This window comes from Pleuronectes platessa, chromosome 16 (genome assembly GCF_947347685.1).
Source record: "Pleuronectes platessa chromosome 16, fPlePla1.1, whole genome shotgun sequence".
NCBI lineage: Eukaryota > Metazoa > Chordata > Actinopteri > Pleuronectiformes > Pleuronectidae > Pleuronectes > Pleuronectes platessa.
In genome coordinates this window covers 1,427,356-1,442,215 of record NC_070641.1, presented here as the reverse complement: position 1 = coordinate 1,442,215, position 14,860 = coordinate 1,427,356, and the positions used below count along the sequence as shown (strand labels likewise).

Here is a 14,860-nt window from a genome sequence, read left to right as displayed (position 1 = left end):
TTCTCTTTGGATCTACTGACATATGTGAACAAACATTTTCTGTGATGAAGTTTAACAAATCCAGATACAGATCCTCTCTCACTGATGATCACCTGTCAGCTGTCCTTTGCATATCCACCTCAGATATTCAACCTGACTTCAGTGCACTTGTTCATGCCCAAAACAGACTAGATTTCTCTCACTTAACAAGAAAAAAAACAACAACCAGCAAATGGGTGATTAGACTATATGCAAATAGTTATAGTACTTTGTATACAGTCTATTTAAAGCTGATCTTTGGAATACTGCAACAAATTTGCATATTTTGTTAACAACTGTTCTTGTAAATGTTGATTAAAGTGTGATATAATGTTGGCGTTATTACTTTGCCTGCTTCACTTTTTCATTGCCTAACCATAACCTTTACTCTTACTTGTAGAAGCTTATCAAATTAATATGAGTAGAATTGAGTTCAGCTTATTGGTCCGGCCCTCCACAACTGTCCATGTTTCTCATGTGGCCCCTCGGGAAAATGAATTGCCCACCCCTGCTCTAACTGGTACATTTTCTTTCTCCCTCTCGGGTCTCTGTCTCTCTTCCGCCCCCCAAAAAAGCGTCTCTTTTCGACCCGGAAGCAGAAGTCACCCATTCGAAATTTCTCGGCAGGAGGAATTTTCTAGTTTAATATTTAATCCGTGCTTTGCATTGACCTTTTATGGTTGAAAGTGGGCGTGTGGAGGGCGGATTTGGAGGCAGATCCACCTACGAACGTTTCCAGGTGGACTGTGATTTATAAAGGGAACATTGCGTTCAGGTGTGCGTGCGCACGGTTTTATAAATCGGAATGATCTTTTGCCTACGCCATTTCCGGCTTTTGTACATACGTACAATTTTAGTATGAATCCTACGCATTCTTTTATAAATGATACCCCAGCTCTATCTACTTTACTGGGCTCATTTCATCAGAGCACCATGTTCTCCATACTAAAAAGCAAAAACAATTATCATCTTCATTGTCACAAAGCCACAGTTGAGGATGAAGCTTTTTTAAGGGTGTAAATGGCTCAAAAATAGAACAAAATAATAAAAACAGAGAAAGGAAAAATGCACCTCAGTGTGAATGGTTCAAAAGTAAACACAGGAAAAAACAAAAAACAAAGGCCAGTAACTTTACTATGGATGGGCTTTTAAAGTACTCATTACTGTGATTTTGTGTGGTTTGGTTAATCACTCATCCTTGAAGTTATATAACGAATCAAATTAATAAATTGTGAATAAATTGTGAAGTATTAAACTGGTGTCTACTGTAATCCTCTTTCTATATAAAATCTAATCATTTAAATATCTTATTTAAATGATTGGATTTTATATAGAAATTTGGAGGCCCAAATTTTCTCTAATGTAATAGACATATTGGAAAAATCTGAAGCAACAAATTTGCATCAAAAAGTGTAATTTTAACAATTCCTTTTGGAATTTATTTACTTCTGAAAGAAACAATAGTGAAAACAAACAAACAAACATCATGTCAACGCCAGTTGTAACCCGAGTTGTAAGGCCCTCTTGCTATTCCCAAGGTAGCGTCCTCTCCCCCGAATTCCCTTTATCACCTACCAGACGGCAGGCGTATATCTGCCTCTGTCTCTGTCAGTCGTTTGACCTTCAGTCTCTTTTGTCTCCTCCTCCTTCGTTTTCAACAAACACTCTTTCATTGACAAAGCGCTATCGCTAGGAGAATATCCCCTCATTCCGACCTCCTAAAACCTTACATTTAACCACAAAACCTCTCCAGAGATAGGGGAAAAAAACGTTCTGTTAACCTTGGGTGAAAACAGAATTATTAGGGTCTCGGTGTCTTATAATTCGTTTATCCCAAATATGAGAAGAGACGGTCTGGTCTAATTAAAGTATTTATTAAGAAGCAATGAAAAGTTGAACAACATAGCTATTGGCAATCATGCACAGCCTCGTCTCAATCAGTAGCATGGGGTAGTCAATAGTCGCACCGAACAGAAGGCATTTGTAATATTTTTAACAGTCGGTATAATATGATAGGTTAAAATAATGAGGGGTAGTCATCTTTGGTTCTTCCTCGATGGTTCACAGACGTAGTCCATCCTCTTGGCATTTGAATAAGGAAGTGACCAGGAGCCACTCCCAGTCACGCTCCTCCTCTGATAGTTGCCAAGCAACTCTCCCTACCCTGACAGTTCGATGTTCTGTTTCATAAACTCGCCTTGAGTAAAGAATATTGTGTTACTGTTCTTTCGGCTGTAACAACTAAACCATAACAATGCCACTCAGACCTTTTATCAAGATAGGTGTGAGACTGACCAGCGTGGTGACGCACACACATTTCAAGCTAATTTCAAGAATAAACACTAGGAAGAAAAAGGTTATTATTCATAATTTGTATGAAGGCCTTCTATCTGGCCCAAGCGGCTCCTGCCCCCACCCTCCTTTCATTTGTTTAGAGTTCTGTTTCCATAAACATCTTCACTCACACCCACCCAGAGAAGCTAAGATTTAAAATCCCAACAATACCTATTCACTGTAAATTAAAAAAATTGTCTCGGGAAGTTGGAGGGGATGGCCCCAGCGCCCCGTATTTCCCAGCCGCCACTGGTGACTTAGTATCTTATACACTTCATAACAGTCAGAATTTATATTATGACTGCTTTTGTGGAAGTCCATGCTGGTCAATCAATGTGACAGACTTGAAATCAATCAATTAATCAATCAATCAAATTTTATTTGTATAGCCCATATTCACAAATCACAATTTGTCTCATAGGGCTTTAACAAGGTGTGACATCCTCTGCCCATAAAGGGGACATATTATGAAAATTCCACTTTTGTATTGCTTCTACACGTTAATTTGGGTATCTTGCATGTCTACCAACCCAAAAAGTCTAGGAAAAAAAAGATATTGTTATGGTTCCTCTATGTCAGAAACGTCAAGCTTGAGTGACTGCGAATGAGCTTCCTTTTCAGTCTCTCGTCATTATGAAATGGGAGTCTCTCTTACCTGGCCTTGGCCCCCCCCCCTAAATTAATCGAAACATTTTAATAATGAGATGGATTACATTCCTACACTTATCTTAGCTGTAGTAGCATGGAAGTAGATTTTTTTGTGAAATCTTTGTTTTTCTAATAGAATGGAATTTTTCAACCCTGTTCATAAGACACCCACATATATTGTCTATGAAAACTGCCTCCTGGAGCTATTTGAGGTGTGTCCTGTTCTATCCACTGTTATAAAATATTACAGACGCCGGCTGTTTGATGCATTTTGATGCGACTCGAGACTTCCCCGGGGCTGCTAGAGTGCCGGGGTAGTGTGTTGGATGCCCATTGTTTTGCTGTTCATACATTGTCATTGCTTTCTAAATAAATACTTGATTGAACCAAACCGAGTTCGGCTCTTCTCATATTAAGGATAAACGAACACGCAACGACACTGTGCACCATGGAGCTCATCAGGCTAAGAAAGTCACTGTTCACATGAGAAAACTCTATGTTGGTTAATCTAGGTATGCTTTCTCCACACAGCACTTTTGTTCATTATCAAAGTCATGGAGCACATCAATAATTATCACAAACTGGTGATTTCCTTATTCTATAATCAGAGCAGAAAGTTCGCATAATTGGAAATTTTGTAATTAATTCACTCACACAATACCATTGAAGGCATGCCCTGTTTGGAATATTATTTAGAGCTTATGTGGGGATTAATTTTGTATTCAATATACTGGGTCTGTGCATGACTAAAATATTTTTAAAATGTTTAGGACTGTCCAAGAAACTGGTCAAGAACAGAACAAAGAATGTGAGAAGCTGAAGAAGTGGCCTCGCAGCATAAAAAAACGTATCTACCGGACAGCCGCTACGTCAACATCAGGGCCAGAGAGAGTGGTAAAGTGGACCTCCATCCTTAACCATGTCCAAGACATTCACTCCTATGAAGACCCTGTTTTCCCCCAGTGTTTGCATCCGCAACACACTTCAAGGGACAAAAGCAAATGGTTGACAGCAGGTATGTTCACCGAATTTGCATTGTAAATTTAAGGCTTGTGTTTATATACATCTACAATATATATGATACATTACATTACATTTCATTTAGCGGATGCTTTTATCCAAAGCGACTTAAAATAAGTGCATTCAATCCCTAGGGTACAGACCCCGAACAACAAGAATCAAGAAAGAACAATTTCTTCAAAATAAAGCCAAACTACAAAGTGCTATAAATAAGTGCCATTTAAGTTCTACTAAATTGTTAGTTTCAAAAAGTTGTTAGTATATATATTTTTTTTTTTATTCAAGTATAGTCGGAAGAGGTATGTTTTTTGTTTTCCGCGGAAGATGTGTAAACTTTCCGATGTCCGGATGTCGATGGGGAGCTCATTCCATTTAGGAACCAGGACAGCAAAGAGTCGTGATTTTGATGAGTGTTTAGCTCGCAGTGAGGGATCAACGAGCCGATTATCCGAAGCAGAGCGGAGTAAACGTGCTGGGGTGTAACGTTTGACCATGTCCTGGATGTAGACTGGAACCTGATCCGTTTACAGCATGGTACGCAAGTACTGGTGTTTTGAACCGGATGCGGGGAGCCACTGGTAGCCAGTGAAGGTAGCCAGTGAAGGGAGCGGAGGAGTGGAGTAGTGTGAGTGAATTAAGGTTGGTTAAAAACCAGTCGAGCTGCTGCATTCTGGATGAGCTGCAATGGTCGGATGGCAGTAGCAGTAAGACCTGCCAGGTGGGAGTTACAGTAGTCTAGATGTGAGATGACAAGAGCCTGGACCAGAACCTGCACCGCCTTCTGAGTGAGAAGGGGGCGTATTCTCCTGATGTTGTACAGCATGAATCTACAGGAACGTGTTGTTGCATTAATGTTGGCAGTAAGGGAGAGTTGGCTATCATGTGTCACACCCAGGCAGAGGTGTATAGTAACGAAGTAGATGTACTTCGTTACACTACTTAAGTATTTTTTTTGAGGATTTGTACTTTACTTGAGTTTTTTTTTTTATCAGGACTTTTACTTTTACTTCACTACATTTTTAAGTTAAAAAATATACTTTTACTTCGTTACTTTGACATTTGCCACCTCGTTACTCGTTACATACATACATTAAAATAGTCTCTGCATGAGATTCCGAGAGGACGAGAAGAACCACGTACGGTACTCTCGCGAAGAAGGTATAAATACGGGATGCGCGGGCGGCAGAGAGATCACTACAAACATGGCAGCCGCAGAGCATGTGGATGAGGGAGACACAGAAGACGACGCACGGCGTTCAACAGAAGTCGACGACGGACACCCGTGGTCATACCTGGAAAGTATGTTCAGCTACCTCTGGATGGAGGCAAATTCCTACCGAATGAAGTGCATGTTATGCCTTCCGAAGCGCCACGAAATAAAGGCCTTCAAAAACTCCCCGTCCAACCTCAAAAAACACATCGAAGTAAGTGCATTAAGTAAGCAATGTCATTTCATGTGGCAGGAGGGATATACAAATGTGTAAAACATAGTTTTAGCTAACATTACAGGCAAGTTGCTAACGTAACGACGTGCTAGCATGGTTGCGTGCTAGTAGCAAGTTGCTAACGCTATGTGCTAACGTTAGCAACTTGCCCGTATCACACGTGTGGTGATGTCGTGGACAAATAAACCTACGCCACACACACACGCACGCACGCACACAAGTGTTATGCAGGAGTGTCAATAAACAGGGTTAGCATCTCGAACGAGGCAGTTTTCCTCCTGCATGATACATTTTGCTTCACACAAAGTGCTTCACTTTTTTTAATGAAAAATACACAAATAAATCATACAAAATCTGTAACTTGGAAGTTAAGCAATAGGCTATTGAAAATGTGCCTGTTTGTTCATAGGAACTGTAGTAAAATGGCATGCTGGTCATTAAAATAGCTTTGTGTTTGTTTTTTTTAAATTGTATTTGTTGTACAGCAATTAGATATCCAAGCTCAGTGTCCTGTATGATGTTTTAGCTTTAAATTATTTGGTATTTTTGAAAGATAAAATATAGTTGACAGTTGACCATTTCTTTTTTTTTATTAATGTTGGACATGCCCACAAACGGGACATCAGGGTGAAAGGGGTTAGAAATCCAGACCTGTCATTGTGGTAACTGTTGAATGATGTCTTGAGTATCATTTGAACTAATATTATTATTTCTTTTAATTTTGTGTTTTTCATGTAGAGAGCACATCCACAACATCTAAAGAAATATGAGCAGCTGACCTCACAAAAAAGAAAGAGGGCTTCGGAAGCTGGGACCTCCACCCTCAAACAGACCACGTTGCTGGCTACCCGATCCATATCTCAGAGTGCTGTTGACAGGGCCATTGTTAAGTATGTTGTCAACAATCTCCAGCCATTGTCAACTGTCGAGAATGAAGCCTTCAGAGAGCTTCTCACAGATCTTCTTCCTACTGCCAAAGTCATCACACGGGTCACCCTGCGATCAAGGATTGAAGATTTAGCAAAGTCTATGAAAAACGTGTTAACTGAGGAGATGAGTAAAGTGGACCACATCGCCACCACTACAGACTGCTGGTCAGTTAGGAGAAGGAGCTTCCTTGGTGTGACTGCTCATTGGGTGAACTCTACAGACCTAACTAGACGATCAGCAGCCCTAGCTTGCAGACAGCTAAGAGGTTCCCACACCTTTGATGTTTTGGCCACCGCACTCAATGACATCCATACTGAATATGGCATCAGGAACAAAGTTGTGAGGACAACAACCGATAATGGCTCCAACTTCCTGAAGGCTTTTCAAGTTTTTAGTGTGGACAAAAACAATAATGAAGCAGAAGAGAAAGAGGATGAGGAAGGGAATGAGATGGAGGGAGTGGAATTTGTTGACATGACTTCAATCCTTGTTGAGAATGATGGCTTTGAGTTTGAGCTTCCGAAACATCAACGATGTGCTTGTCATCTGCTCAACTTAGTGTCTACAGTTGATGCTGAAAAAGCAACAGCCAACGATGGATACAAAAAACTGCAACGCTCAACATTCAGCAAGTGTTATGGGCTGTGGAATAAGTGTGGAAGATCCTGCCAAGCAGCTGAAGCTGTGGAAGATGCCTGCTCCCTCCAGCTGCTATGACCAAACGCCACCAGGTGGAACTCAATGTTTATGGCTGTGGAAAGGCTCCTCAAGATTCTGAGAGAGAAGGGAGAGCCAGCTTTGAGAGAGATCTGTGCAGAATTGAAGGTGCCAATGCCAGTTTGAATTATGTATTTATGTATTTTTTATTTTATTTTTTATTTTATTTTTTGGGTACAATATTCATGCATAATTGTAAAACAGTGGTTTGTTTTCTCCCTAACAGGTTTCATCCAGTTGAGCTCACTTTCCTAAAAGAGTACTACACCACCATGAGCCCTGTTGCCCAGTCCATCAACATCCTCCAAGGAGAAGTGGAAGTCCAGATGGGATGGCTTCTTCCGACTATTTCCTTGCTGAGCAGCAAACTGGAAAAAATAAAGATTGCACTGAAGCACTGCAAGCCGCTGGTTGAAGCCATTCAAGTGGGCATCCAGAACTGTTTTGGTGAAATGTCAAGAGACCCTGAATTGGTTGCTGCAGCGATTCTCATCCCAAAATTCAAAACGGCCTGGATCAAAGATGATGCTACACTGAAAATCGGTATGACAACATGGAGAAAATAAAAGGAAGAAAATATCCATAAAATTAAATTGTATCCATTAAATTACAAATCTAATGCACACTTACTACATTTTTTTTATTATTTTATTACTCATTTCCTACACCAGTCTAATTTTGAATAGTGGTTGAGCCAATATCTAAGATGTCTAATTGTCAGAGTCAAGACTTGTGTTTTTCTCCTCATCTATTCCCTGAATTTGTGTAGCCCACCTGCAAGCTCACACTGCCTTGGTTGTAGATCTGTTATTTTCACAATTTGTCACAACTTTTTTTCTACTTTATATCTCTTTTTTTTTGTTGCTAATTTTGGCCTTTTGTTTCTGATAGTGTTTTTTGTCAATGTAATATTATTTATTCCTTTAGAATTATGGAAAATGTCATAAATGTAATTAAATTTGTCCAATAAAAATGTGACTGTACTAATGCTAGTGTCACCCTCCCTGTGTTTCAGGGTTGGACTACATCAGGGAGCAGTTGGAGGATCCTTCTATTTCAGCAGAGGCTGGATCTGGCTCATCTGATGAGGGAGACTTCTTCCACATCCTGAAAAGTTCCCACAAAACACCAAGCGCCACCAAGCAGCTTGATTCGTATCTGGCCTACTCAAAAGACGACATCAAGATTCTCAAGACGTTTCCTGTGGTTCTCAAGTTGTCTGTCAAACTCAACACACCTCTGCCTGCTTCTGCAGCTTGCGAAAGGCTGTTCAGCATAGCAGGTCTCATCTTCAGCCCAAAAAGAGCACGGCTAGCTGCAGACACTTTTGAAAATCAGCTTCTGCTGAGGATGAACCGCAAGTTCAACTTCTCCACTTGAACCAGAAAGTTTGTTTGTGTGGTGTTACTGTGCCTCAGCTCATGAGGATTCCCCCAACATAGTTAAAAAGTGGTTCTTATGTTAAAGACATTGTTTATTTTTGAGTGGTATTCTATACCACATTTCATTCACCTGAAAAAGTGAAATAAAAAACAAGGGGAGAATAATTTTGGGTTGTTTTGCTTCCTTTCATGCGTACTATAAAATACTTGTACTTGTACTTTTGATACTTGAGTATATTTTTTCACAAGATACTTTTGATACCTAAGTACATTTAATGTGAGCTACTTTAAGACTTTTACTCAAGTACATTTTTTTTAGGTGACTTTAACTTTTACCAAAGTAATTTTCAGTTGTGGTACTTGTACTTTTACTTAGTTATTTCTTTCAAGTACTTTATACACCTCTGCACCCAGGTTACTAGCAGTCTGAGTGGGGGTTAACACAGAGTTGTGAAAGTTAATAGTCAGGTCGTGGGTGGGAGAGTCTTTCCCTGGAAGGAAAAGTAGTTCAGTCTTGTCAAGGTTAATCTTCAGGTGGTGTGCAGACATCCACTGACAGGCAGAGATTTGTGCTGCTACCTGTGTTTCTGATCGGGGAAAAAACAGAATTAGTTGGATGTCATCAGCATAGCTATGGTAGGAAAAGCCATGTGAGTGAATTACAGAGCCGAGAGAGTTGGTGTACAAAGAGAAGAGGAGAGGACACAGAACCTTGAGGGACCCCAGTAGTGAGAGGACACGGTTCATACACAGATCCTCTCCAAGTTACCCGATAAGTGCGTTCATTGAGGTAGGAAGAGAGCAGGGAGAGAGCAGAGCCTGAGACACCCAGGTCCTGAAGGGAGGAAATAAGGATCTGCTGGTTCACTGTGTCAAATGCAGCAGAGAGGTCTAGAAGGATGAGGACAGAGGAGAGAGAGGCTGCTCTAGCAGTGTGAAGTTGCTCAGAGATAGCAAAGAGGGCAGTCTCAGTTGAGTGACCTGCCTTGAATATATGTTTATGTATATATGGGTAAAACAAACCAAATAACAAATGCCGTAATCACTTTGAATCTATAGTTATAGTTCTGAAAGATGTGGGGAAGCTGAGCCCTCACTACCAGACCTCGTTGTTGGAGTCTTTCCACAGTGTCATTCTGCGTTTTGCGCCCCAAAATGTTGTCTTTCTTTTTCTTGGAATGTTATGCAGGTAACAATATAATAATTTTTTGAAAGAAATGTATACCTATTATGTTTTTTACAAACATTTTTATAGACGCATACAAACATGGTCTTATAAGTATTATTTTCTCCCCAAAGACTCTACCTGGCAGCCCTGCATTTCAATGAAAATTTAAATTGACGTCCCCAAGCAACAAGTTCAGCTGGTGAGCCACTATTTAGACTGAACTTCATAAAATATAAGAAGGGCGAGTGCACAGCAAAGCCAGGTCCAACCTTTCGTTAGTGTCACAGGCTTTATTTAAAATTCCACAAAGTCAAACAATGTACAAACAGTATGTGAAACATAACTAACATATAAATTAACTGCTGTCTTTAAATGATCTTCATAATAAATAGAATAATATAATTTCAGAATAATTATAAAAAGAAAATATTTTTTTTTCTTTTTGTATTACAGACTACGTGGATAACCTGTTGGACCACATCTTTCACAAGGTTTTTCAGGACCCGGCCCTCCGTATGAATGAGGTACTGAAGATCCCAATACCCGAGGATCTCTCTGCCAAGTATGAGAAACCTGACAAGCAGGCAGTTATAGCCAGCTATGTGTCGAGGTTCAATCAAGAGCAGGTCTGAACCCTGTATACCTTCCCTGAGCATCAGGAAACACTCTGCGTATCTGGAGCCCCACACAGGAGGGCAGGATCACCCTTATTCTCCGGCCCAGATAGCCCCAACACCAGCTAACAAAGCTTCTGTAGGGGAGAGCGGGGTAATCTGGGACATTTTTTACATTTGTTCCCCTCTAGGCGAGCTAAAATGATATATCAGTAAAATGTACACATTTCCCATTAATTCAGGATGTTTTCTAGCAATGGAAATGATCAGAATGTCTTCAGGACAAAGGGCAGTGAAAATATGAAAGTGGTCTTGTGCCTCACTTTACCCCGGCTACGGGGTGAAGTGATCCACTTACTTTTTCCACTTTAAAACTACCATAACAACACATGTTATAATAGTTAAAATCCTGACAGCTAGATTGACAAACACACATTCCAATACTAATATCGGACTAGTAACAGAATCATGGGGATTGGTCAATTAAGCACATTTATGATTATTATGATTCATGTGATCTCTTGCACACCCTAGCTTACCTGCACATTGTTTCTCTGTCCAATTGGCAGGGACAGGGATATTGTTTTTCTCTGCGTATCGAAATGCCAGTTCACGGCACTTAACTGGAGCAAGGCCATGGAACTGGTCAGCTGGTTGTTTCAAGTGTTTGGCAAGCTCCTCCTCCATCTCATCTGTGAATATTCTCATTACCTCAGCTACTGCACCCTAGGCTACTGATTTTACTTTCCCTTTCTCTTTTTTCTTTATGAATCTTTTGAGGGTTGTCTTATCAATATTTCTATCCCTACCAGCTTTTCTTAAGGACTTCTTTCCTTGCATGACCTCAGTGGCTACACTCTCCATCTCTGCGAGGGGTGTTTGGCCCCAGGTTATCTTCCTGGTGTATAGTTTCTTGGCATGATGGCTTTTTTACAATGTTTATGACATTAAAAATAAAACATATAAAAAGTTATATAACACTAAAAAATGTTTAAGACTAAACTTAACTTGTGCTTCATGGTGTGGTAAAGTCAGACGTCTGACTTCATCCCACAGCCACCGTTTTAGAAAAAACAACATCTCTTAGCAATTCAGACTAATCTTCAGCTAGCATCAATCACATGGTTTTATATGTTGGAGGTTCACCAACATGTATGATATTAGTTTTTCTACCTGATTCAATTTGTTTTGACACAACAGTTGATTAAGTTCAAAGCAAGAAAATTTACTTTTACATGCAAAAAACACATTTTTGTTAAAAAACATGCTTTCCACAGCACCAGCACCAACTTCTCCTTCATGGCAAGGGGGGAATGGGAGGGGCTTGAAAACAAAATACCTATGTACCAGCCAGTACATTTAATAACTATGTTTAAAAAGCTCTGAAGCATTCTTTCTGACAATAAAAGTGTATAGAAACAGTTTTGTGTGCTTTGATATGTAACATGTCAACAATTGACACCTGTAAGATGAGCAGGAAGCAAAGTAAGACAGTGGGAAGAGTAATTTATCGTATTTTCTTCTTCAGTCATATTTGTATTGCAGAAATGACCGATGACTCGTGAATAAAAAAAAAAAAAACGTACTGCTCTATTCCTCTTAGACGTAAGGGCCATAGTCTGCCCTATAGATGATGAATGCATTCTGTAGTGAGAACACATTCAAGCACACAGGTTCAAGGCCCGGATGATCGACCATGCACGTTGGCTGGTTCTGAAGCTGCAGTAGTCTTCTTGTAACCTTGAATATTGAAAGCTGTACTCACGTAGCAATCATATCTTTATGGTGTTCCCGTAACTTGCATTTACATAAACACTTTTCACAAACAGTAACTTACATAAACACACTGTATTTGTTACATACTCTTACATGCAGACACTATTTTCGTACTCTAGTCACCTTCATTGTGATGCTCTCGACACCAACAACAAGACCGTATGACCTTAGAAGTAGAAGTGACAAAGTTCACTTACCATTCAGAAACATCCTGTTGAACCCTATATTCCCAATTCCCAGGGGCCGGTTTTTCAAAAGTAATCTGATCGGATTACGGCTATCGGATTGGATCAAATCTTGAAAATGGGTATTTCAAAAGAAAAAAAGGATTCAGAAATTGTATTGGATGACGTAATCTAATCTTGTTGTTGATCCGGATCAAACCTTGGGTTTTGGTTTTTCAAAACTTTTTGGTAGGATTGGGATCATTTTGATCCCAAAAATCAGGATTAAACTGATCCCAGCAGGAGGGTGGATTCATGGTGGATATCAGTAATTAAACTAGGTAACAAAAATGTGTTAGTTAAATAATACAACATTTATATCATGCATTTTACAATATTTATATTTATTCATCAATTTCACTTGAATTGTTTAACAGGAAGTACATAAAGTAGGTAGGCTATGTAGGCTAGCAACCTTTCAGTACAGCAAATTATAAATATTTCGGCCCCATAAAATAATCCCCCAAACAGCTGTCAATATTGAACTCAAATAATAAATTCTGTCTTTGTTCATTAAACATTAATCGCACTGACACAATCATCAGTCATGGACAAAAATTGTATCTAACAATTGCATCTCTTATTGGTCGTCCAGTCGGGCCCTCATTCTGACAGAATGCCGGAGGTTGGTCAGTGTCTCCAATGGGCTCAGGTGCATCAGGGACGTCATCACAGAGAGGGACTTTGCACCTGGTCGCGATTTTGTGTAGGACAATGCAAGCAAGTGTTATTCTGCATACTTTCTGTGGCTCCACTCTCAAGTAGTTAAGGCATGCAAAGCGCCTCTTCAGAACTCCATTTAAGCGCTCAATGGTGCATCTTGTTTTGCAATGAGCAGTGTTGAAGCGTTCCTGCTCAGGCGTGTTTGCAGCCAGAAAAGGGGTCATCAGCCATGGTAGAAGAGGGTAGGCACTGTCTCCTAATATGATACCATTTGGTCGGTTGGTTTGGAGCTCTCTATATAGAGCGCTCTCTCTCAGGATGCGCGCATCATGGACAGACCCAGGCCACTTCACAACGCATTTTGTGATGAGGAGCTCAGCGTTGTCCACAAGTTGAACGTTGATGCTGTGTCTCCCCTTTCGGTTTACAAACTCCCACTCATTCTCATGAGGTGCTTGTATGTGCACATGGGTGCAGTCGATTGCTCCAATAGTATTGGGCATATTCCCCAAAAGAAAAAAATTCTGCTTGGCCTGGATGATCTGGTCATCCTTCGGAAATGAAACAAATTCATTAATCAGGCCGGCCAATGCAGTTGACACACTTTTCAGAACATCACAAACAGTTGATTTTTTCACACCCATGTAGTCACCCACAACTTGGTAGAAAGTCCCACACGCATAGAAGCGAAAAGCAATGAGGACCTGTTCCTCCACAGACAGACTCCTTTGGGTTCTGCGTTGGAGGCTGGGCCTGAGAAGGTCCACAATATACTGAATATCAGCTCTTCCGAAGCAAAACCGAGCATACAGCTCCTCATTGGTATATTTCTGCAGTGGATCTATACGCTCAACATACACCCTTTGACGGTATCTTCTCCTGTGGTGGCGATGGACAACACCTGCCATGTCACTGCCTCTCTGTGACCTTATCTCTGAGTCCTCTGAGAAAGGCTGGATATACAGTGCCTTGCATAAGTATTCACCCCCTTTGGACTTTTCTACATTTTGTCATGGTATAACCACAGATTCAAATTTATTTCATCGTGAGTTTATGTAATGGACCAACACAAAATAGTGCATCATTTGGAAGTGGGGGGAAATATTACATGGATTTCACAATTATTTACAAATAAAAATCTGAAAAGTGTTGAGTGCATATGTATTCACCCCCTTTACTGTGAAACCCCTAACAAAGATCTGGTGCGACCAATTGCATTCACAAGTCACATTTGCAAGTCACATAATTAGTAAATAGGGTCCACCTGTCTGCAATTTAATCTCAGTATAAATACACCTGTTCTGTGACGGACTCAGAGTTTGTTGGAGATCATTACTGAACAAACAGCATCATGAAGACCAAGGAGCTCACCAAACAGGTCAGGGATAAAGGTGTGGAGAAATATGAAGCAGGGTTAGGTTATAAAAAAATATCCAGAGCTTTGAACATCTCTCTGAGCACCATAAAATCCATCATAAGAAAATGGAAAGAATATGGCACAACCGCAAACCTACCAAGAGGAGGCCGTCCACCCAAACTGAAGAGTCGGACAAGGAGAAAATTAATCAGAGAAGCAACCAGGAGGCCCATGGTTACTCTTGAGGAGTTGCAGAGATCCACAGCTGAGGTGGGAGAATCTGTCCACAGGACAACTATTAGTCGTCTACTCCACAAATCTGGCCTTTATGGAAGAGTGGCAAGAAGAAAGCCATTGTTGAAAGGGATCCATAAAAAAATCCCGTTTGGAGTTTGCCAGAAGCCATGTGGGAGACACAGCAAACATGTGGAAGAAGGTGCTCTGGTCAGATGAGACCAAAATTGAACTTTTTGGCCTCAATGCAAAACGCTATGTGTGGCGAAAACCCAACACTGCCCATCACCCTGAGCACACCATCCCAACAGTGAAACATGGTGGTGGGGG

General features: G+C 40.5%; 1 protein-coding gene across 3 annotated transcripts in view; it reads left to right on the top strand.

The window, feature by feature from the left end:
- bcl2l12 (BCL2 like 12) overlaps positions 1–11,700 on the top strand; it is a 64,571-nt gene extending 52,871 nt beyond the window's left edge. The window contains exons 9-13 of one of the 3 annotated variants that reach the window (XR_008341999.1): positions 3,771–4,015; positions 4,155–5,444; positions 6,204–7,220; positions 7,339–7,655; positions 8,128–8,660. The gene's annotated coding sequence lies outside the window, so the exon portion shown is untranslated. Of the gene's footprint in view, positions 1–3,770; positions 4,016–4,154; positions 5,445–6,203; positions 7,221–7,338; positions 7,656–8,127; positions 8,661–10,115 lie in introns of those variants that run through there. The other 2 variants (XR_008341998.1, XR_008342001.1) reach the window with 2 other exon arrangements.
- The last annotated feature ends 3,160 nt before the right edge of the window (positions 11,701–14,860 follow it).